The following is a 25,468-nucleotide window of genomic DNA, read 5'->3' on the forward strand; positions in this document are numbered from 1 at the left end:
AGTCAGATTAGAATTTCTATTGTCTCTAATCTTTTAATGAAGGCTTAACAATGTTCTGAGAGAGATTTTATAGCTCAGCAGAACTGACAGACATGATGCAAAAATTATTGGTCTGCATCGTGAGGAAGGTCAGTGTGGACTGTCCCAATAGTTCTTTCTGGCCCTGCAACCCGTAAATCTCAGGATTAATGACTGTGGGAGAGGCTGATCCCATAATGATGGGGGCATGGACACATGTGAGTTATGGGACCTTCCTCAGGGTCCGAACAACGAGGAGGATGAGAGGGAGCTCCCAGAAAACTCTCCAGGAACAGCTCATTGCCATATTTCTCACAAGTTAATTCTGTGAAGGGCATCTTCTGTTCTGTAATGACAAATTCTTGTGCATGGCTGTGAATCCATCTGCTTTGTTCTGTGGGTTAGCTGATGAGGGAAAATTGGATTTGTTGGTACAGGGGGTTATGTCTTAAATGAGTGGTACAAAAATAGGTCACAAAACTGAGAACTAAGCTTGCTGTTTATTTATTTCTTTTTATTTTAATCACCCCAGATCCTTTATTTGAGAAGAATGGGCTATGTAGGTTGCCTGCTCACAGATTTGGTCGCATTTGCTAATAATTTCAAAGAAAAGGAAAAATCGTTGTCAGCACTCAGTGTCCTGGATGGAGACGTGGCAGAATAATCTCTTCCCTATGTCAGGAGCTGAGCTGCTGCAGAATCCATCAGGAATATGGCAATTCTGGCAAATCCTCGCTCCTGGAAGAATTTCAGCTCCGGTTTCCCAGCTCCCAGGAATGACCCACCCTGCAGGTGTCAGCACATTCTGGTGGTGCAGAGGCGGGACCAGCTCCAGGTGAGCTTTCTGATTATCTGCTTCTCACTGTTGGCCTGGGTGTTCATGGAGATTTAGGAAGAACTGAAAGACTTTCCTTAAGAATACCATCTACTATCAGTAGAGATAGCTGGGGACTCCCTGTGCTCCTCTGTGCTTTAGCCATGCACAATTATATGTATAATTGGATAAGTAACTTCCCTGGAAATACTGTGAATCTTAGTCTTCTATTCTTTTTTTCCTTTTTCTCTTCTTTTTTTTTTTTTCCTTTTTCTTTTCTTTTTTTTTTTAAGCTTTACTCAAACCATTACTCCAATACGTTATTTTAGAAGCAGAATGTTGCACACAGGGTGAAAATTATTTGTTGGATTATTTTTCTTTTTGCATGAGAAAAAGGCATATTATTTAAAATCCATTTGAGCCAAAAGAATACACAGCTTCTTTTGCTTTTTTTTTCTTTTCTTTTTTTCTTCTTCTTTTTTTTTTTCCTTCATTTGCTGTCCTGAAAATAATTGTATAGTTCTATGGGCTCTTGGGCATGGTGAAAATGGAAATAGTCAAATGGCTGCTGTTAAAATTTGAGATGTGATGAGTCCTTGTGTCTATACAGACACTGACTTGGATTTTTTATATGTTCACTATGAACAGAAGAGGCTGGAGTTGATTTTGGTATTGTATTATGCTGAGATAACCACTAATTTGGGTGGAAACTATATATTGGTGCACGGAATCATATCCATAATACTTCAAGTTATTCTTCTTAAAGAAGGTCCCTGGCAGAATTGATGGCTCTTCATCTTGCCCCTACGAGAAGCAACAGTTTAACACAAAACAGGGGGGAAAACAAATGCCTTTTCTCTGAGTTTCTGACTGCTCCAAGCCCTTGCACAATGAAGGTCGAACGCACCTTCATTCATCCCTTATCTGTTGACATTTTTCAAAGCACACATTGTGCTCAGTGTTCCTGCCTGGGGCAGCAGATGTCCTTAGCACATCTTCCAGGACAATACCCTGCTCCCTCCTCTGCCCTGGCTCAGAGACCAGCTCGGCTCTGCAGTTTGGGAGAGGCTGAAAGCCAGGGACAAAGAGCCAGGTAAGGACAGACACCTTCCCTTGGGTCTGCCTTTCCCTTGACCTGGGCCGCACTTTGCTTTTCTTGTTTCCCATCTGTGTTGAACACTTGGAATTATTTTTAATTTCGCTGCTTCCAGGAGTGGAAAGCACAAAACATGAAACAAACATGTAAGGTAGAATTCACTTCTCAAAAGGCTTTGGGTGACTGATGTTCGTCTGCAGAGTGCAAGTAACTGATGGTTGTTCACAGTTTAAAAAAGGACAAAATATAGGTCAAACACGTTTGTTCCACTCTGAGCTCTCAGTAATATTAATATTGATAACTGAACTACAGTTTTAAACAAAACCTGGTTTAAAACATAACATTGAAATGAGTAGAATTGTTGAAAATATGTAAAATATTTTCTGAGAAAGATTAATTTTCTTGAAAATATTTCAGATAAGCTCAAGTTTTGGTCAATTTGAGTATTTTCTTAGGTGGTCGGACTTTGTTGTGGGTGGAAGGAAGATTCTGTGTATGTGTTTCAGCAGGTCAACAAGAACTGAAGAAGTCAAATAAATTGATACCAAAAGTCACTTCAATTACTTTAAATAATGTCCCTCAAACTAAGAAAATGGGGCATGCTACTATTTTTAGGAGATAAATTTTCCCTCCAACTCATATATGTGTTCTTTCTATTTTCTGACATCCCCTCACTAATATGCACACAGACATTGTGATTGTCCTTCTGCACTTCAGAATACATTATTTAAGCAGCTTATAATAGATGTAAAATCTAGGCAAGATACTGCATTATTTATTCCAGTCTCTTTGAGTTATTGATTATGGCATTTGGAGGTATTTCTTCCTTGGTTTTTTTTTCTTCTCCCTCCTAGACTGATAATAGAGAAAATAAAAATGAACAGGGAAAAATAAGAGCATAGTCTTGGTTTCATTTTCATTTCTTTGTTAAATTCAATAGCACATTAACGAGGCTTTTGTTTTCCTTCACAGCATTCCCATTTCCATATCCTGCACATGGCCATCCCTCAGAGAAGCCTGGCTGCACACATCATATCAGCCTTGCCTTGATATGAAGGTGCAGAATTTTCATTCATAGAGTCACGGTGGTGTTTTTCCTTCTGTAAATGCCAAACTGAATGAAAAATACTCCTTAGAGAATTAGAAAATAATGAATGATTGGCATTTGGTGTACAATTTCTTATTCTAGTGAGATTTTGGCATGCCATTCACTAGGAAATTCAGAGCATTGAATGACATCCACGTTTACCAGCTGGGCTGTCAGGCATACTGTGTGTCAACACCTTTGCAGGGTATCACTTGAAGCCTAATTCCTCTTGTTTGTGGACATCTGATCTGGTGCTTCTGAAAGAAATATTGTGTGTATTTTCTTCCCACTCCCAAACTGTTCATGTCACTAAAGCTACAGCTTGGTCTCTTCACCCACAGAGGGCTGTTTATATGTGTGAAGGGGGTTTGGGGAAATCCGTGAGAGCACAAGTTCTTAATTCTGTGAGGTTCTTCTGAGCTCTCTCATTTGCTGGTACCTTAAGGAAATATGGATCTTATGGCATCTAACTACCAGGAGCTAGTTCAGAGCCCAGCTGGTGGTCAGTCAGAAGTTATCTTCCTCAGGAGTCGATCCTAATAAAGGGCTGCTGTTGTCTAAGCCTTCAGTAATGATCTGTTTGTTGAGATGAAATCTTCAGCAAGTTGGTGGATTACACCACAGCATGTGGAATAGTTGATCTGTTTGACAGCAGAGAGGGGCTGCCACTGGAAAAGTTATGACTGGGATGAACGAATGGGCTGAGAAAAACTTCCCTGGGGTTCACCAAAGACAAAAGCATTGTTCTGTGCCTGGAACAGAACAAAGGATGTGGCATAGGAGGTGAGGTGTCTGTCAGAGGACAGCTCTGTGTGATACTTTAGTAACATAGTCCCAAGTGTGGGTGGGAGAGAGATGGGCACTGATTTTCCAGTACTTTGTGGACACCAGTGGCCACTGAGAGGTCACACTAAGTGTAGTTTGGTGTTTGAAATGCATAAATGGTGGTTAAGGTTTCATCATACCTGTACATTCCAGCACTGTGGTGCTGGGAAGAACCACAAAATCCAGTTCAGCTGTGTTATTTCAGTGTCTGCTGTGCTCCTTGCAACAGGGTGGCTCACAAAGGAACCTGTTTCACCCCTCTATTGTTCCCCTTTCTGCAGGTTCTCTCTGCTCTCTAAGCAATACCTTATTTGTTGCAGTGTAATCCCTCGGCTTGTTGCCCTGCTCACCACAGCTTGGTGAGCAGATTGAATTCTCCATTTGATGGGTTTTTTTCTTGTCAGCTGTGTTTCTCAGTCTCTGATCATTTTTTTTCCTCACTTCTGGGTTCTCTCAAATTCATTCGTGTCTCTCCAAGTGTGTTTCCCAAAAGTGAACTTAAATTAACTGAGGACTTGTGAGTGCTGAGCTGAGCTCAGAGATTTCTCTCTGTGTCCTGCAGGTCATAGTTTTCCTTATAATCCCAGTATGGAGTTTCCTTTTGTGTGATACCTAAGTGATGATTCATGTCCAGCTTGCAAACCAGTGTAGCTCCCAAATCCCTTCTTATGAAACTGCTATCCAAGCACTTCATTGTGTAGTGATTTATCTAGATTTCTGAATAACAGAATGAGTGGTGACCACAGCTGACTGGAATAGGTTTCATTCTTGGCCACAGACCATCTAAATAAATATCTTTAGAAGGTTGTTGCAGCTGCTTGTTAGAGCAAGCAGCCAAGAACTAGAAAAAATCTGAGATCAAATCCTAATTAAACTACTGACTTGCTGCATGACCTTGGGTGGTTGCACTCTTTGTGCAGCCAGGAGCCCCAGATCAAAACCTCTCCACTGAACTCTCTGAAGAGAGATTTAAAAAGCTGTACAAAACAGAACCCATGTCCATCACCGGCAGTAATGTTCTGTTGGTAGTGAACTCCTAACCTAACCCCTGACACTCAATGCAAAATACAGTTGTGCCTTCCTGTATTCTTCTTGTGCTTGTTTGTATTGCTTTGTATCTGCATTTTGATTAACACAGATATGTCCACAGATAGGAGTACAGACAGCAGGGTTTTGCACATCTGATTACCTGTGTTATCACACAGAGATGTGGACATTTTTTTGGTGCAGCTGGTGTAAGATGATGCATTTTTGTGAGGAAGTGTGTTGGCTGTAGCACTGTGTCCAAACTTCAATACAGAAGTTTTACTGCTCAGCACTCCCATAATAAACATTAAGTTCTTGACTTAAGCCAGGCTGTGTGCAGAAGGCTAATGAGTTTGGGGCAGCTGGGGAAAATTGGAGCTGAAGGGTTACAGTGCTGCCTGCCTGTGAGACTGGAGCTGCAGGAAAACAAGAGCCGAGAAAAATCAAAGCACATGTCTTTGCTTGCAGTTTGCCAAGGACCTTGTCTGGAATGTGTTTTAAATGCTAACCATTCATCCAAACAAGCTGTGCTGTGCCAGTTCGCACAGCACCACTTGACACATTGGGCAGCTGAGCTGATGGGAAATCTCTGTGAAGTTTGCAGGATTCCCAGTCCCAGGGGAGAGCCAAATGCAGGCGCAGCTGCCTCTCTGCGGCTCTGTCCAGTTGAAGGCTGCAGTGTGCTCCAGCTGGGGGATATCTTTAGCTGGGTAGTGCTGAACCTCCCAAACTTGAAGGAGATGTTTCTGTCATACATTTGGAGAGCTCACAGAGATGCCCCAAACGGGGATGAGTCAAACTTTATAAAGGTCAGACCATACTCAGAGCCAAATCCTGCCATGACTGCACAGCACTGTTGCAAGAGTGGCACTTTCCCATGGAGTGAAATGCTGATAACTATGGAAATAATAGATGTGAAGCTCTGAAAGAGCACACATTCAGTTTATTAAATGCCCCAAAAGGGATTATGAGGTGAATGAATAAATTAGATGTTCCAGCTTTACAAGATTTCTCAAATGATATAGAAACACAAAGAAAGGAAGTGAGAACAGAGAAGATGGGTATGAAGGCAGGCACTATTCCTTTACCAGGTTTGCAGTTGCCTGAGGTGGTTGCTTGGCTGATTAGTTTTTGGCAGGGTGAGCTGTTTGGCTTTTTACCTTGTGTTGAATGGGACCTAGTGGTCATTGTCACGGTGCTGATAAAAGCTGTGGGGAACCCACGGAGGTGCTGAGGGGACTGGAGCCCCTCCCCTGTGGACCCAGGCTGGGAGAGCTGGGGCTGCTCAGCCTGGAGAGGAGAAGGTTGGGTGGAGACCTCACAGCACCTCCCAGGGGCTTCAGGGGCTGCAGGGAAACCAGAGAGGGACAATTCCTCAGGAACTGCAGTGACAGGACACAGGGAATGGCTGCCCAGTGCCAGGAGGCAGGGCTGGATGGGATATTGGGAAGGAATTGTTCCCTGGGAGGGTGGGCAGGCCCTGGCACAGGGTGCCCAGAGCAGCTGGGGCTGCCCCTGGATCCCTGGCAGTGCCCAAGGCCAGGCTGGACATTGGGGCTGGGAGCAGCCTGGGACAGTGGAAGGTGTCCCTGCTCATGGCAGGGGTGGAATGAGATGATCTTTAAGGTCCATGCCAATCCAAGCCATTCCATGACCATGTGCTGAAGAAAAGTCTGAAGATGCTGAGCCAATTTTCTGTAGAGGTGTTAACTGGGAGGTGGCTCTTTGAACCACAAGGTTTGAACAGAGTGAAGTGTTGCCTCATTATATAACATAGTTCATCTATAGCAGTAGAAAAATATTAATTCCCTCCTTTTCAATCTATTTTATCCTTCAAGTAAGGAGCTCTTATAGAACTCTACAGAATCATGTTCTATGGGTGATTTCAACATAATTTTTATGACAGCAATTAAAGCTTGACATTAAAACATATTTTTATTGCTTATAACATGAACTTATGCAACTGAGCTGAAGAAAAATGATGTTATTCTTTGAATTGTATGAAATTTATTAAAAATGAAAATTTCACCTGAAAACCTCTCTTCACCATCTCACAGTGTGGGTAGTTGAGTAATAACTATTTGTCATCCAGTTTGAGAATCTAATGCTGAATTTTCCTTGCTATTAAGCTGAAAACACTTCCCTTCAAAATGTTGCTGTCACTGAATTTAATACTCATTTTAATTTATGGCCGTTGCTATCACTTGTAATGTTCTTAGAGAATATTGTTCTATCACTTGAAAAAACACTATTACAAATCTCACAAATAGCTGGTGGCACCACTTATCATTCTTTTCCATATGCACACTGAAAAGTTTTCTCTAAAAGAGTGAGTTCCTTTCCCATGGTGGATTAAGGCCTCAGGAAGCCTCTTGGCAAACCCATAACTTCTAAGGATATATTTAATAGGACTCCAGATAAGAGCATGTGATAATATATCTCTAAGAGCAGGTATCATGCAAAATACTTTAATGACAGATGTAGAGTACAGAGATCCCACAAGAATAATGCTGGGAGTCCAGGTGGGCATGCACAGCTGAGGGACGATCCGTGCTAAACACCCAAACAGAGCCTGCCTGCAAATAATAGAGAACTTCTGGGCAAAACATCAATGAGAGGGAGTGTCCTCCCTCAGTACTTCACACAGAGTAAACAAGAATGGAAAATTATTGAGGGATAAGGCTGTTTCATCAGGAAAGTTGACTTCCCAACAACAAGAGCCGCTAGCGCACACCCTTGTAGTATGCACTCTTTTCATGGAGTGCCCTTGCTGCTCTGTTTGACTGTTTATATCACTCATTACTCATCCACGACAAAAGCATCGACTCCAGAGTCAGCTTATGTAGATCCAAACATCAAAGCTGATTGAAAGATATGAAGTGTCAAGGAAGTTGGAGTTTAGCATTTTATGTATTTGGAACCCCAAGTTCCACGAATACTTTGCAGGCAATTCTAGAATCTCACAGTTCTTTCAAACCCAGCAGTAACTGTGGGTCCTGGCTTTTGGCTCTGGCTTTTGCTTCACTTAGTAATTTTTCAGAATGAAATTCACAGGTTTTCATCCATCTGAAAAGGAATCAGCCTCCTCAAGTCTGTTTTCTGTGCTAGATATCTGAGATTTAGTAGGTAAAAATATATTAACTGAATGTAGACAAATTGTGTTGCCATATAAAGAACACAAAATGCTTTCCAGTTTATGTACACAGTAGGAAATAATATGTTATTCAAGGCAATTGCCTCCCCCTTGTTTCAAAAACCTGTCAGTGAGGCTGATGTAAACAATATATAAAGACAACTGAATATTAACCAGAGGTGGGTGTTCTGGAACACCTGTTTAAGGCAGTATGCATAGCAATTGCTCATCATCTCTCAGGATCTGACCCCTTATATGAACTGTAAAACTCCAAAATGCACAATAGACACAGAAAAATAAAAGAGGAAACAGGAGGTCTCATTCAGTGTGGAAAAAGAACAGCACTCTGCTAACAGGGCTGAGAAGAAGAATGTGCTTTCATTCCAGCTGATCTGTTGGAAATCGCAGTATGCCCAATATTTTCCCTGATTCATCTGAACAATGTGAAAGTCTGAATTCCAGCAAGTGCTCATTGCTCATTGTTCTCCCAAACAGCCTCATACCATTCTGTTTCACCCAGCCCAGATCATCGCAGATGGATTTGAGTGGAGATTTTCAAAACTGTTTATGCTAGCAGCAGCTGATAACTAGGAATAAAATGTGCCAAAATTGCTTTCAGGACCAACCACACCACTCAAACACAAAGGCCAACATTTGAGACTATTTGCAGCTTGAAAATTCCCCCCTAGAATGCAGCTGCCTCAAGTGCAATTGCATATATGTAGATTTAGTGCCACTGAGGAGTATCCCTATTTCTCTACCCCCAAAAAGCTTGAAAGCTGATGACTTTTTTTTCTAATCTTTACCCAGGTATTTTATGTGCATCTGACCAACATTTGGCCTATTAAAGTAAACAGGGCATTGTCACTTGATAGAATCAAGATTACTTGACAATCCTCTTGACAACCATTGAGAGCATCAGCTCCCAAACATCTCTCAGCCTCTGACTGAATAAGAATTGGAAGAATATCAAATGGGTCTATTTAGAGATTAAGTAGAGACTAAAGCCACACTTAGATGCTATTTTCTAGTCCCGGATACATAAATAGGACTTGTGTTCCTTTAATTCACCATTCCAGCTTCAAGGCACCTTTTGAAGTAGGGTTCCTGCTGCCTAGACAGTTTAGTCCTGTGAGATTAAATTGGGAATGGAGCTAAGAAGGAAACTTCTCTTTACACACGGTCAAGAGTATAGATAGGCATTTTACTTATCTTCCTGAAATACATGGCTCAGCTCCAAGGGCTCGGGGATGTTTAGAGCTAGGCAGATGTGGCAGACTTTTTTGGGGGATTTGTATTTGGTTTTCATATTAGTAGAGAAACCTTAATGAAAGCCAGGCTTTTTTTTTTTTTTTTTAAATAATCTTATTGCAAGTTTTGTATCAATGCGGTATTACAGGCTCATTTGTTCCTTAGAAAACAGTCAAGAATATATTTTATTGGATCTTTTAAACTCAGATGGTTGGTTTGCATATGTTCAGATTATGTGGTCTACTGTCTCTGAGTCTCAGCCTAAGCAGCAGGAGCAGAAGGTCAGGAGGGAAAATGTGTTTGCACAATAATTGTTGCTTATATTCAGGTATGGCCACTCTGGAACTGCATGGGACAAGCACTGAATATGACTGGTGAAGTCAGAATCATTGTCCTCTGAAGCACAGCTAGTAAAAAGCAAGCAAACACCTGAAAGAGCAGCCCTGGATCATGCAATTAGCATAAAATAATATTCCAGAGGTGTTATGTGTGCTGCTATAGCTGAGGTTAAAAAGGATTTGGCAATAGAATCTGCATTTTCTGTGGGATTTGTGAGTGAGACAACTTGAGTGAGTTGTTCTGGGTAGAAAAGAAGTGTCAAAACCTAGTCCAGAGAGGAGTGCATACTTCCCACTTTAAACCCAGGAAGAATTCGTGTCAAGCATGTACAATTGTGTAAATATGAAGGACTGGACCTTCCACTGCTTGCTAAAAGCACAAGTAAGCATTGGAATGTCTCTTTTCCCTCATGGTTTTGTGTGTGTCACAGCAAAGCGAACCGGAAATGGGCATTGGGTGAATTCTGAGGGACTGTGTGTGTTTAAAAGCTCTCACTCTGACTGCTTTTACTACAGTCAAAGCCCGCCCTGCTCAGTGTTTTTATCTGCAAATAGAGCTGTGCAGGTGTTGAGGCTCCTGTCCTTAAATAAGGGTATTTTACACAACCTCTCCATTGGGCTCCTTAAAGTCTTTTTGTATCCTGTGGATCTGATGGTTTCTGAGTATTTCCTACAAGATGTTGAGAGCTTTCAAAGAGGAAGGAAAGTAATACTTTTGGGAAAAGCCTCTGGTCTTTCATGCAGAATCCAGGGCATGTTTCTTGTCTTTCCCCAAATCAGGGTGTTTTGGTGTGCACACCTGTTTAATAATACATCTTACACACCTTAAATATGTACTTGTACAAGAGCTGGAACCACTCCAGGAAGAACCATTACATTCTGGTCATCAGCTCTATGGATTTTAAAGCATTTATAAATAGGTTTTTAGCTATCACACTGAAAGTGTTCCTTCTGAGACAGTCCACACATTATATGCATTTATAGGACTCCTCTTTAAATACATTGTTTACCAGGGGGAAACAGGAAATTGCTTCTGCTATGTACAAACATATCATTTACTTGAAAAGGACCATTAAAATATTACTTGTTTCTGCCTGAACAATTTTAGTCCTGCAATTAAACCTCAGTCAAGTCCTCATGTGTTGAAGGGTGTGACATCAACACTATTAGTGTATTTTCTTTGAAGAGAAATGAGTATATAAGAAAGATACAGTAAAAAAAAATTAACTACCTGCTTACCAGTTACAAGTTACCCATAATACGGGTTTTCTTAGATCTAAATTTCTAAGAAAGTATGAAAGCAAATTCTTCCAAGACATTAATATGCTCAGTATTTTACTAGCAATGTTTAAAATGTTTTGCACATGTTGATGTGACTGCTGGTACACCCACACTGTCACTTTATGAATTGCTGAGCCCAGCCCTACCCAAGCAGGGAATTTTATAGTCTTTTGCATACAGTTAAGACCTTCACTTTTAAAACCACTGAAGACTACTTTTTAGGAGATAGGGAGTGTTAACTGTTTAATTCTGGACATTTTCCATGAGTGACTGTATTTCTGATTATATTCTATATGCAGAGATATTCTATATCAGACATTTTTAACCTTTTTTTTTTTTTAACAGTAATATTGGCTTCTCAAAAACAAAGCTTTGAAAGAAATTATTCTGGATTGGAAAAGCATTTTCCAGATTTGAATTTCTGTCTGAAAATCAGAGCAGCTCTTTCACATTCCAGACCACTGCTGTGATAAACAGACTCCAAGTGGACACTTTTCATGAGCTTCCCCCCTTTTATTTCCTTCCCTTTTTAATGGTTTCCTGCTCTTGGTTTCCTAAAATTGCTGTTTCAGGGGAGGATTTTGAAATCTCAGTGCTCTGTGGGACACTAAAATATGTTTTCCTTTCAAATCTCTTTCTAGTAATATTTCCTGAGTTGAATCACCCTCGGAGATGGCTCAGATGTGAAACAGCTCAGTTGAACTGAGGATGTGGCTCTCATCTTCTCTGGGATTTTTGAAACGCCCACCATGGCTGGTGAGAGGTGAGTGCCCTGGGATGAGGATAACAAAAACCAAGAGTGTTTTTTGACGTGGGGATTTATCCCTAGTAAAGCCTACCAGATTGCTTTCAGGCAATTTGTACTGATTAGCTCTGAATTGTCTTTCTGCATACAGCATCTCTTCTTGAGTTTGCATCCATGTAGTTCTTTGCTTCCCTACAGTTCTGCACTCTTGGTGCAATCTAGAAGTGTCCAATCTGAGCATTACAGAGTCTTGCACACTCCTGAATTTTCCTTCTCCTTTACCTGGTGGTACCACTGCACCACAGTGCTGAATTGGACAATTTGTTCACTAAAAAAAAAGCTTCTTAGTTATTGCAGGAGGTACCCATGATAGTTTTTTCCAGATTTTTTTCTTCTTTTTTTTAATGACCCACAGTCTACTGTACTCTTAATTGGCCTTTTAACCTATTCCCAGTTTTCTCCAACCTTCCCCCACATCCTCCTCTGCCAGGTCTTTGTTCCTTTCTCACCTGCTCCATTTATCTGCCTTTCCCATCCACACCTCTGTCTCTCTTTTCCATGTCAGCCCTTGCTGTCTGTCTGTCTGTCCTGGAACCTCCTTCTCCCTTGCACTTGGACACTGTCCAGCAATTCCTAGAAAGAGAAGTCTCTCTCTAGCTGCTATCTAGGGAAAGAAATACATCTAATTTGAAAATTCTGGTGGACAGTTTGTTTTGACAGCAGCAATTATGTGTAGTATTAATGTATAATAATTATTTGCTATTGCTGAAATTGGGAATGAAAGTAGCGCACAGTAGTTCAGATATGATTGTTATGTGAGAGTACTGCCCTCGCATAAATGGTTTTTAAATTTTAAACAGTTTTTAGATATGCCAGGAAAAGGGAGGATCTTGGGATTTTATTTTATGGCAACAATGATTGATAGACTATCTGCAGATTCTGGTTTATTGCTGGACCAGCTGGGATTAGAAAACCTTGAGAAAAAAGCATTGATTCTCTCACTTGTCTGAGTTGAGTGTGTTTCAGTAGAGGGTTGTAGTGTGTGGACAGTGATTGTACAGAACCCTCTTGCTGCTAAGGAAAATAACCCTTCCAGAGATAATAGTGTCACCAACACATTGGGGTGTTTGAAAGCACATGAAGAGATATTATCTTAAGATAAATTCCATCGAGCTGTGACAGATTTCAGTATATTCATTAGCTTTAACCTTCGCCCAAATCTCCTTCCTTTGCAATTTAAATTTTGGGTCTCATGCTCAGAAAAATTCATATTTTGTGAGTGCCAAAAGTAGCACTGCCAGTATGAAAGAGTGTTTTGTACTTTAACAAAGAATTGTTTTACAGTACAAATATTACATGCAGTGTGAGTGCACCATCAAGAAACCTTTAGATGTATTCCTATTAATATGGCTTTTTTTCACCTAACAATCTATCCAAAAGAGAAAATCCTATCAGCATTAGTAAATCCTTCTTTAAGGTTTCATTGATCTTAGCCTTTGAACAAGATTATAGAAACAGTCCTACACAGAGATAATGTCTGGAGAATTTTGGCTAATCTCAGCCCTCATTTGAGATTAGATCTAGTCATATTCACACACATCTCTCTCCTTATAGATAACAGATGCCTACCAGTGTTTACCCTTAATTAAGATGCAATAACTGCTTTTGTTTCTTTTTGTCCTAGCAAGAATAAGGCCAAATATCTTCAGAGACCTTTGATGATAAATGCCTTGTACTCAATGTACAGCATTCCAGGCTCAGGGTCGATTTTTCCTGATGAGGATTCCTTTCTAACAGTGCAAACCTGTGCAGGGAATCACATCGTCTCCCTGCATCCTAATGCCTCACACTGCACTTGGGTATTCAGTTCCCTCCTTTATTCTTAACTTCCATTCTGCAGAAACTTGTATATAGAAAGATTATTCAAATAGCTTTTTGTCAGTGAGTGAATTATTTCTGGGGAAGGACAACACATAAAAAAAATGTTGAAATTACCATAAAAGTTGAAGAAAGGATTTCATTTTCACTGCATCAGTTTTCAGACGTCAGGCTGTAAATAGAGTCTTACAAAGACTTAAGTTAGCAATACAAAGAAACCAGAATTTAGACTCCACTCTTAAAATAATGCTGTGGGTAATATTCTATACCTCAAATCTGTCATTTGGTAGCATAATTCCTCATGGATTTTCAAGCTCAGCAAATCACCAGTTTTCAGGGTGCCTTTTTCTAACACATGCACATTTGTCAGAATGTCTGAGTCTTCCTTCTAAATAAAGTCATGGGCAATATTATTATGGGAGATCTTTTATTATAGCTACATCACGTTATCCAGTGCATTGCTTTCCATAAGGGAAAACAGGAGCCTCCAAGGGTGTAACATTTGTTTGCAGCTGGATCTTTTTCTCTGTGAGAACATTTTGCTTTGCACTATTAGTTAATAGCAAGGGAAAATGGAGAGTGAAATTACTGCTGCATAAACAAATCTGTTATACAAATGCTTTTGATATTCTAGGGATTGTATGATCTATTTATTTTTGTTTTAGCAGGGTCACTTTTGAATAACACATCGGTTGAGCTTACAGAGTTTATCAGCTGTAAAATGGCAGAATTATTTAGGACTCCATTCTTAAGCACATTAAAGTTGATGATTAAAATCCTCTTGGCTGAAGCATTTGTACAATAAGTCCCAGACTGTCAGAGATTTTTGTTGTGTAGCTAAAAAGCTACATTTTTTTTCAGCAACAGATGAAATGGTGTCTTCCAATAACAATTTCTATGAGGAGACTGACAAAATATCTTCTTGAAAATGGTCTAAATTGTGTGTTCTAGTATTTCCTAACCTCCAGCAGGGCTGGAGAGTGTTATGCTCATCCTTCTTACATGGATAACCTGATCTAAATACCATGGTGGAACTGAAACCTGCAGCAGTTGCTCTCTTTCCGTAAGGGTTACAAGTAAGTATTGTTCTGATGAACAGCTAAAGTCATGTCTTTACATATTTCTGCTTAAATTACACAAACTCCAGGATAGTGGTGGTTGTTATTGTTGTTATTATTTTATATAATTACTTTATGTCTCTAAAGTCATTAATGCCCTATTTTAAAGCACCTGTTCTGACTAATGGTGTGTGACGTTGGAAGACAAAGACAGGATGGACTTTACTCTGCCCACGTTAAACAATTCATACACTGAAAATAGCAGCCCAATAAACATTCATATTGTGCTATACTTAAAGCTGAAACCACTGAGGGTTTCTCACCTTTGCTTGGTACCTCAGTGTCTCTCTTCCCTTTTATTCCTGTTTAGTGAAGCACATCAATGGATTTAATTTTTTGCATCTGCTTCAGACTCAGTGCCCAAGGATATCATTATAATTAATCCTGTACTATATTCCTTCTTTGCATAAACATGGCTGTGCATCAGCGGGTTTTCTTTTTCTTTAATTTGATATTATGATTGATATTGTCTCCAGGAAAGTTATCTGTTCTTTTCTCACAAAAGATTGCTCATCTTCAGACTTGGGCTGAGATAGTGGGCCTTCCTCCATTCCTGTGATAATTAACAATAAACTTCCCAGTGACTTCACACAGAATCCTACCTCCATATCCATGTTTTCACATCCCTATCCATTTATTTGAGATATTTGAGCAGGTTAATCACATTATCTTTTGCTGGGAATGGCTAAACTCCATTCATTTTAACATGGTTCATATGAGAAATATAAAGATACTAATATGAAATAATCTGCCGTGTTTAACAGATCATAAATTTTATAGTCAACGCACTGCTTACTTAGTCATGAAGTATCCAATGTGAATTCTCCTAAGCAGGCTTGTTCTCCTCGTTGAATTGTGGGGCAAATTTGCCATGTTAGGCCAAAGGAGTTATTGGTTTTACGAGGTCTGAACTGAGGGACCCATCTGGTTCCACACTGACTCTGCCATACCTGGGCTGCAGGAGCTTGCACAAGTCATGGAACCAGCACTAAAACTCACAACTGCAGTCAGAACCTGAATAAATGCTGCTGTGGAGCATCCCAGTGCCCAGCTGCCAGAGCTAGCCCAGCTCCCAGGCTGTTGCCTCCATCCCAGAACCAATTAATTCCATTCAGCAGCCAGTGCTTAACCCTGAATGTGTTGGCACAAACTTGATTAGTACCTGGCTTTTGGTTTGTGCTGGAGATTTCTAAAGAGATCCTTTCAAACATATTTTTCAAAATCTGCAACATATCTCTAAGGCACTGATGAAGTTTTCCTGCTCTGAAAGACGCATTGTGTATTGCCAAAGTTTTGATAAAGGTGTAACTCTGTATATGTGCTGGAAAGCTGTTTTCCACCTGCACTGACTGCTGCTTTTGGGGCCCAGTGGATTCCATTTACACTGCATAACCTCCAGCTCCTAGGGCTGGCTCTGCTTCTCAGACTGCTGGCAGAACTGCTCCTGTAAAAGGCAGCCAGAAGCACTGGGCTTGCTTCACACACATCCATCAGTGTTGTAAGATATGCACCATTTCTTTCTGAAAGTGAAGGGAATTAGAGACTGAAATACTTTTTAGTTAGAATTCACTTCTTTTCACTTTGTTTCCGGCATCTCTGGACAAAGACATGAATCCTTCGGATTACAATAAATTCAGAGATAGTATTAAGGTTTTCAAAATGTTACCAGTCCCTATTTCCAAGGAAATATCTGAATACACAGGTGCCTTGTGCAGAGTGCAGATGTAGCATGGGCCTTATAATTTGTCCTGTAGCTTGTAAAATATATTAAAAAACCTGGACACAGGACTGGTTAGAAAATAATGTTGGAATGGTGAAGGAAGTTAGTAGTCTTGGCCTTTCTGTAGTACCAAATGGAAAAGTCAAGTTTAGATTCATAAACCTTTCAATTAAATAATTAAGAAGTATCAAATGCTGGGCTGGCTGAGATATTCCATTTTTTTGTCCTGATATTTCTATGTAGACCCACTCGTGCGTGCATTTGGCTGCACAACTACCAAAACACTCGGGCTACCCAAGGCTGGCACACAGCCCCTCCTCCCCAGTGGTTTCCATCAGACACTCTGCTCTCTCTACACTTGTGAACTGGTGTATTCCTGCCAGACACCACACAAAGGGGAGGAAGATCAGGACACAAGCATCAGCCTTGCTGTTTCCAGTAATCCAGCCCAGATCCTCAAATAACCATCTGGAGTGGCTCTTCAGGGAAAGGTAACCAGGGCCCATCAGTGCTCATTGTGTTTGGAAAAGTTCAGAGGCTCGAGTAGTATAATGTAGATGTCTGCTCCTCCACTCTAAACATTTTACGTTTTTAGCTCAAACTTAATTTATTGTTGACAGCGACAGTCTCTCTGTTTATTTCCCTGTGTAATCTTTGTCTGATTTCAAGTGTGCCTGTAAATACTCCTGCCGTTTCAGCAAACAAGTTATTAGCTCTTTCAAAGGAAAAAACATGAGAGCTCTTTGAAAGGTTAAGTCTTCTGAAAGTGCCTCTTGAAGGCAGAGGCCACTTTTCCTTTCCTTTGAAGACAATCAAAGTATGGAGAGTAGCTGGTCATGGACAAAATGATCAGGGTGGCATAACTAAAGCTTATTGAATTTGTGCTGAGGATCCCAAAAATGGCAGTTTCATTTGTTCCACACAGTTTTATCCTCTAATTCCTAATAACAATGCTGTCTTATTGTGCACAATGAAAAGACTAATTTGACTAAATCCATTCATAAATGACAAAATCAATGGTTCTTCTTCTGAAAGTCACTCAGCATATAGAATATGAGAATTTATGGTTAGTTTACTGCTGTCATGGATGGGTCTCTCTCTCTGGTAGGAACTGATAAAGCAGCTTTTGAAGTCAGACTGTCTCAATAAAGTACTTAAATCCATCTTAATGTACCCCGGGGAAGTGAGTCTGAATTAACCTCGTACCTTACTTTTGCGACAATTATAAGGTGAAAGGGAGTATACAGCAGAAACTGATTATAATAAGTGATACAAAAGCAGACAGCACCAATGAGGCAGAAGTAGAATGGGAACTGGGATTAAGGGATCTCTCACCCAGCCATGTGCAAAAATGTTGAAAATTAATGTTGTATTGTTTAGCTAACAGCTGTCAAGTCATTCAAGTCATTGTAATGTGCTGTGTGCTTGCTTTCCTCCCCAGCTCACCAAGAGCATGTTAGAAATCACATTCCCTTTCTTCTGCAGAATGACAAAGTTAATCCTGCCTTGCATTGCTTTTAAGACAAACTCATAGCAAAGGCTGTCTCTTAAATTTGTCAGTTAGGATATTAATGGAGCATGAAACTTTGATGTTAAACTGGCATTTGATGAACAGGGTTAAAAACCACTTAGAGCCACATTCTCTGTAGTTGTTGTGTTTGTGTGGAGATGCAAAGGATGCAGATACATCCTCAAACATTTGTGGGGCTGCTGCAACCAGACAGAACAACGTGTTCCTGACATGGGCTAAGTGTGAGATGCACTCCTCGGAGAACACCCAAAGGAGACCAAGGAGGAATCCAAGGTTCTTTCTGTTTCATTAAAATAGTGTTTTCCTTAAAATAATGATATAATAACACTGGAAAAAAAAAAAAAAGAAAAGAAAAAGCCTTTATTAAACCAAATTGAAAACCAGTATTGCAAGACATTCTTAAAATCTACTCCCAGGCAATGCTCATATCACTCTATTCTGACATCTGTTATTATTTCTCCAGTTATCCTGGCTCATTGCTCTCTTTTTATACACAAGACATTGCATTAATAAGTCAGAATGTTAGAAATCACATTCCCTTTCTTCTGCAGAATGACAAAGGGACTCTAAAAGATTTAGAAAATTTATTTGCTAAACCATGATTTTAAAAACCAATATTAAAAATTAATGTGGTTTGTGATATATCTAAAAGTTTTTGCATGGTTGAAATCAGAAATCAAAATAAGTTGGTTGGGACATTTTTATCTCAAATTTTGTCCTTGATAAGCAGGAGCTGCTCATGTTGTGGATGAGGATAGATGATTGGTGTGGTGTTTGCTTACCACCAGAGAGAAGCTTGTCTCATTCTTACATGTTCCTTTTGCTCTGCTCCTCCTCTTTGTGAGACAGGGCAGCTGATCCAAGTAACCAGCTGAACAACAGGCACTTTTTAAGGACACAGAACAAAGCTTTGTGTGCATTCCTTTGATGTTTATGGTCTCTTAGATATTGTTAAGGTCCTTTTACCTTTTCAGATGTCAGTAGATTCTTATGGAAAAGCAAATTGAAAATATTCTTTCAACTGTTCTGTTGTTCTGGTGCTGATTAGCCAGGAAAAGCCCTGTGTTGGAAGCACTCTGGGGAAGGGGTTTCATCCTTTACCAACAACATCTTTGCAGAAAAATAAAAGTACATCCACTATTAGCTTGTGGTAGCTTTAATGTAAATGGAAAAAGAAAAATAACTTCATTCACATCAAGGTAATCCTAATTTTTGACATGTAAGTGGTTTATGCCTGAAGTAAGAAGCACATGAATCTTGCAACATGAGGATGCTCTTGCTTGTAACAGTCTCGACTATTATTGGCAAATTTACTTCTGAATCACTGCAACCAAGTGCTCTGTTGTCCCAGAGAAAGTTGCATTCTGTGCAGCAAGAGATGCCTGATGAAAGACTGCAGAGATGCCTGATGAAAGACTGCCCTGCACTGGCACTTGGCATTAGGAACCTGCTTCCCCCAGTCTGGGTGCCTCCGCTGAAGAAATGCTGCAAATACATTACCTGTTTGAAGCCCTCATGACTCAAGGCTTCCAGCAATTAGGGGAAACTTAAAATTGGGTAGTGACCAAGCTTTTAAATAATAATCAAAATATTCAGAAATAATTTTCTTGGTAATTTGACATTATTCCACCTAAAAACATGATGCAAGACCATGCTTTCTTTGTAAAACAAATGGAATATTTTGTTCCTGAAGTGAACCAAATGGCACCCCTTTGCAACCTTGAGCAGCCTTTGAATCATAAAACTTCTTGAGCTGGAAAGAACCCACAAGGATCATCCAGTCCAGCCCCTGTCCCTGCACAGACACCCCACCAGTCCCACCCTGGGCATCCCTGGCAGCGCTGCCCAAACGCTCCTGGAGCTCTGGCAGCCTCGGGCCGTGCCCATTCCCTGGGGAGCCTGGGCAGTGCCCAGCACCCTCTGGGGGAAGCAGAACCTTTCCCTGCTCTGCAGCCTGGCCCAGCTGACTGCTGGCATCACACACACACCACACACTGCATCAGGGTGGAGCTCAGCCCCAGACTTTGCTCTGGGGTGACCTGAGGATGTTTCCATGGTGATTTGCATTTGCTGTTTACCCCAAAATTTGGCTTGGGTAGGACTAGCAATACTCTGGCATTAACCTCTTCCAAATGGAAATCCTTGCACCTTGTAATTTCTTAATATTGTCACCACTACCACTCAGCTCTGCATTGTTATTTCCAGTCCTCTCTGCTCAGTGCAATATCCCTCTAAAAATGTCTTTTTATGATTCAATCTACAAATGAGCACAACTTTGTTACATATCACTTAGTTACTTCCTCCCTGTACTCATTATACCACCCCTTGTGGGTAGCATTGCAAAATACCCAAGATATTTGAAACAAGACACTTGGGAACATAAAAAATCAGTGGGAAAAAAGAAAGGAAAATGAAGTGAAATAAAATGTTTTCGTATCCAAGTATGATTAGCTTTTTATTGGAATTTTCCATTAAGGAAAATTATCTCTAAAACCCTCTGTTTATCATAATTTATCAGTTTGGTGAGAAAACTCCCAACAGGAAGGGTTAGTGCTGTGGGAATATTGCCTCAGAGCAGGAGCAGGAACCGTTCCATCACTTCATGCTGGGAGCTGTGTGCTGAGCCCCTGCAGTGCCACTCCTGGAGCCTTGCCACGAGCAGAAGCCTTGCCATGAGCAGGAACCTTGCTTTTCTTGGAGTCTTGTTATGGCACAATGTACTGACAGTGAACCGCTTTCAATCCTGAGCAAAGAACACAGTACTGTTCAGTTATTCCTTTGCTTTCTTTCTTTTCTAAATTGAGAAAATTCCTAATCCTACTCCACAAGGCAACACACCTGGGACAGTATCTGGATCTGGGCAGGCTGGATCCATGGGCTGAGGACAGTGGTGTGAGGGACAACAGGGACAAGTGCCAGGTCCTGCCCTGGGGTCACACCAACCCCATGAATGCTCCGGGCTGGGGCAGAGGGGCTGGAAAGCTGCTGGTGGGAAAGGCCTGGGGGTGCTGGGACAGGGGCTGGACACGAGCCCAGGGGTGCCCAGGTGGGCAAGAGGCCAATGGCACCTGAGCTGTCCCAGCCCTGGGGTGGCAGCAGGACCAGGGCAGTGCCCGTCCCCTGTGCTGGCACTGCTGAGGGACCTCGAGGGCCGTGTCCAGTTCTGGGCCCTCATGGCCAGAGAGACCCTGAGGGGCTGGAGCGTGTCCAGAGCAGGGAACGGAGCTGGGAAGGGGCTGGAGCCCCAGGAGAGGCTGAGGGAGCTGGGAAAGGGGCTCAGGCTGGAGCAAAGGAGGCTCAGGGGGGACCTTGTGGCTCTGCACAAGTCCCTGACAGGAGGGGGCAGCCGGGGGGGTCGGGCTCTGCTCGCAGGGAACAGGGACAGGAGGAGAGGGAACGGCCTCAGGCTGGGCCAGGGGAGGCTCAGGGTGGATATAAGGGAAAATTTCTTCATGGACAGGGTGGTCAAATATTAGAACATGCTGCCCAGGGAGGTGGCCGAGTCCCCATCCCTGGAGGAGTTCAAAAAACAAGTGGATGTGGCACTCTGTGGTACGGTTTAGTGGATGTGGTGGCATCCAGGTGAAGGGTGAAGTGGATGACCTTGGACATCTTTTCCAGCTTTAATGAACAAGCAACCATTGCTGAGCCATAAATACTCACCTTCACTCGTCCTGGCCACACTCTTCATGTCAGCTGCCAGCTGGTCAGAAGCTGATCCACTGCAGTCCAGCTTTGATCCACTAAAATATTCTTTCTTCAGCTAAATTCTCTTTAATCTAGAACAGCTTACATTAGGCTGTTTCTGTTAGTTTATAAACCAAAACCAACCTTGGCACATCTTCTCCACTCCTTCCACAGACCTTTTTTCCTTGATTCTGACCTGCTAAAAAGGTATTTTACTAATGATTATGAGGGAAAGAGCAACTGTAAGGAAATTGATATAGTACAAAAAGTGCAGATTCTGTGAGCAAATATTATTTTTCTCTGACAAGAGATTTTCTCATCAATCTGTATTTTGTTCTCTTTTTTTGGCTGAGCAGAGGTCACTCACTTCAGTCACATTGCTGACTGTGATTTTTTGGGATTGCCATCTTTACATAGCAATAATCTGTGCAACATCATTTTCTGTGGGGAATTTTCACCTTTATCAGACACAGTTCTCTTTCTTTTCTCCCAAATAATATGCTCACAGCTATATTTTGGTGCAAGTATAGATGTTTGATGTGAAGTCAATAGATGAAAAGCCAGATGCTGAAATCTGCACACTCTGTTCATTTTTACAGGAGCAAAAGTACAAGCCTTCATTTTGTGGATACAAGTCTTCATTTTTTCTTGTAGTTAAGATTTGTGACCCTTTCATGTTTTTGGATTTTGGATTTTTTTTCCCCAAATACTTCAGTGGAACCCTTCAGCTGGCAGTTTCTGTGCATAGATTTGTCAGCAGACCAGGAGAAAGCCAGGCTAATGATGGGCCTGGAAGGTGAGCACAAAAAGCTTAAAAGGCTGGTCCAGCCAGCGCCTGGGAAATGAATGTCAGTGATAATAGGATAGATATCCGTGCCAAAAAGGCATTTGTTTTTAACAACTGTTCAATAGTAAGACTTTAAATTATCAGTATCAGCTACTGGAGGCATTTAAAAGGAATCACAGTGTCCTGGCAGTCCACATCAGTTGTTTTAACATTCAAGACGGAGGTGCAGAAAGGAGCGACCCAGACAACGACATGGATACAGCCAGAAAATCTGAGAGGGAAGGTAAATAGCACAGAGACTGCAAAGACAAGCAGTGCAGATATACAGGATTTTCCAGCAATGATAAAAGGGAGAAAGCTTTTAAGAGTGTAGCTTCAAGAGCTCAGCTTTTATTACCCAAGATTTAAAAAAAAAATTGAATAAACTTTTTCTCATGCCTCAGGTTTAAAATCCACAGGATGTGAGGTGGATAGATGCTGGAGGGCGGATATACATTGATTTCTCAACTAGCTTTTTTCTTTGAAAACCTGTTAAATAAATGCATTTCAAAACGGGAATGGTCTTTCTAAAACTTTCAGCAAATGCTGGTTTCATGCCACCATCTCTGTGAGATGTAAATTATTACAGTGGTGCACACTGGCTGCTCAGATTTGAGACCAGGATTGTTTACAAATGCACAAACAACAGAATCACTGGCTGTTTATGAGCATGGAAACACTAGGATTCCACATGAATATGCAGGCTACCTGGGCCAGCTTAGATAAGACCACTGAGAGGAGGTTTATGTTCTCAGAATAGAAAATAATATGTATTTGTATCAAACCTGTGGGGTTTTGGAGCCTGAAATAGAGGCATGTGCCAGGTCTGGTCTCCCCCAGCTTCAGCTAACAGGGTATCACCCTCCACCCACAGCACATGAGACAGAAATATTCTGTTTCTAAGGCCAAATTCATTCAACTTACAGTTTTCCACTTAGGTTTAAAATTCAATTTTACATACTTTTTTTTTTTAAATAGCATCAGTATAAAAACTAACTCAAAAAAATAAACAATACATTCCTTACTGTTTCATGGTTTAAATAGTGGAGAAAATAATTTTAAAAGCTTCCTGGGGATAATTTTTTGAAAGGTGAACTGTTTCAATTTATCATTTTAAATGCACTGACAATAACCACATTTTAAAATCTTATGGTACAGTGCATCAGGTTGCCCAATATTAATTTAGTTTTCATAATTTATTTAATATAGTATTGATTGCATTAGCATTTGGATTAATGACCTTTTAAATGCTCAAAGACTAAAGGAGCTGTCTCATAAGACGAGAAGACAGTCATGAGGCTGAAATAGTTGGCCAATCAGCTTTTTTAAAACAAATTACAGATTGTGTAAACCAAAGCAGTGTTGAGAATTAGGGCTTTCTAATGAGGTCATCAGCTCTAAATCAATATCAACAGGGCACACGCTTTTGTTTGATGTTCACTGGGTACTTGAGAGGATCTCAGTAATCAATCACTGGCTTTCTGACTTGCAGATGCAGAGTCCACCTCAGCGAAAGGTTTGAGACTGCAAAGCAGGACTCTGTGCAAGTTTGGGGAATGTAAATTGGGCTGTTTCCAAATGGAATAGCTGAACTTTCCTAATCACATGCTAATCTCACTGAGAATCCTACAGTAGGTTGAATTGAGGCTGATCCCTTGTGAAAAGAAGGGGGTGCATAATTTCCCTGATCCAAACCTACCCGTGAGAAGAGTCTCTGCTGCCAATTCCTTTGCTGAGATCCATATAATTTAAGGGGATAAAAACCACAGGCATGGTGGTGGCAGGGGGTTCAGGAGAGAACAAATCTTTCCTACTCTCTATGGAATCTGATTCTGGGACTGCCATCTCCAATTGCTTTTGCCATATCTGCATATCCATTTCTTCTCATGGTTATTTATCCTTGTTTTTTTTCCCTCTCCCTTCCTCTCTCTGTCCCTATGAAAACTTTCATGTGCTGACTTAGAAATACCTGTGAGCAACTAAGAATGTAAAATCAGCAGTGGGACAATCACTGCTCTTTATTACTTCACTCTTTATTTTCCAGTGTGTTGAATTACTGCACCCTTAGAAATACATTAAGGTTTTGCTTTTTTCCCCCATATACACCAGTTAGAGTACAGAGTGAATCCCCTGGATAACTCTTATCAGGGAGGAAGTCCACACTGGGTTCTCTGGTTGTAGGAGACTGATGGATTTGCAGCCATCCATAAAGGAGAAGCAGTGAGGAATTCCATGGCTCTGTGCCTCATGTGAATCCAGTTTGCGGAATCTGTTTGGTTTTTGTTTGGTTCTCTTGAAACCAGAGCCATTATTCTTCTGTTCTCTCTTGCATATCCCGAATATTTTTTTAGTGGACTAACTGTTGTTATCCACAGACAAACCAAAACTGCAATTTTTCCAAAGCACAGGGATTTGGTGAAAGTTATTTTCTATTCTCCTGAGCACTGTGAGTGGAAGGGAAGGACAGGCTGAGCCTCCAGCACACAGTAGAGGACAGGGGGGTTTTAAGCCACCTTTGCACTGTCTGGGCTGTGTGGGCAGCCCCCAATAGCTTAAACTACAGGGATTGTTACCAAATGTAGGAAGGGCACAGACAAATGCTGTCTTCAGCTGATTAACCATCCCCTGATGAAGTTTTTGCTGTGTTTGTGAAATTGTGGGAAACAGTCTTTTGCTAATACACCATTAATTTTTAAGTACGGTTTCCAATATGAAATATTTTTATTTTGGCTATTCATTTTTAATGACTCCACAATGCAACTCAGCAAAACTATACAAAGCAAACCAATAAAAATATGATGCTATTAACATCAAATATTTGCATAAAAGCCATGAAATACTGAAGCAAAGAGTTTGTAGGTAACTGGCAGTTCATGCAATGAAGACAAAATGTACAGAAGCTGCCATTAAAACATCAATTTATCAGAACAAACTTACAGTGCTACATTTACTGCATATCCCCTTCTGGCAAACTTTTACTTTGGGGTTATAATAATGGAGGTTATTACTAATTTATTGTGTCTTGGAGCCATGTTCATCAGTGAATTCAGTGGGTGGTCAAACTTGTTACCTTTTGCCAGCAGCTGTGCATTAC

The 25,468-nt window shown here is 40.9% G+C and overlaps 1 long non-coding RNA gene across 3 annotated transcripts in view; it reads left to right on the plus strand.

The window, feature by feature from the left end:
- Positions 1-282: 282 nt before the first annotated feature.
- Positions 283-25,468, plus strand: part of LOC125332226 — an 87,400-nt gene continuing 62,214 nt past the window's right edge. For all 3 annotated transcript variants that reach the window (XR_007206404.1, XR_007206405.1, XR_007206403.1), the window contains exons 1-2: positions 283-853; positions 11,511-11,632. This is a non-coding gene — a long non-coding RNA (uncharacterized LOC125332226). The remainder of the gene's footprint in view (positions 854-11,510; positions 11,633-25,468) is intronic.

Source organism: Corvus hawaiiensis, chromosome 12 (genome assembly GCF_020740725.1).
Source record: "Corvus hawaiiensis isolate bCorHaw1 chromosome 12, bCorHaw1.pri.cur, whole genome shotgun sequence".
Taxonomy (NCBI): Eukaryota; Metazoa; Chordata; class Aves; order Passeriformes; family Corvidae; genus Corvus; species Corvus hawaiiensis.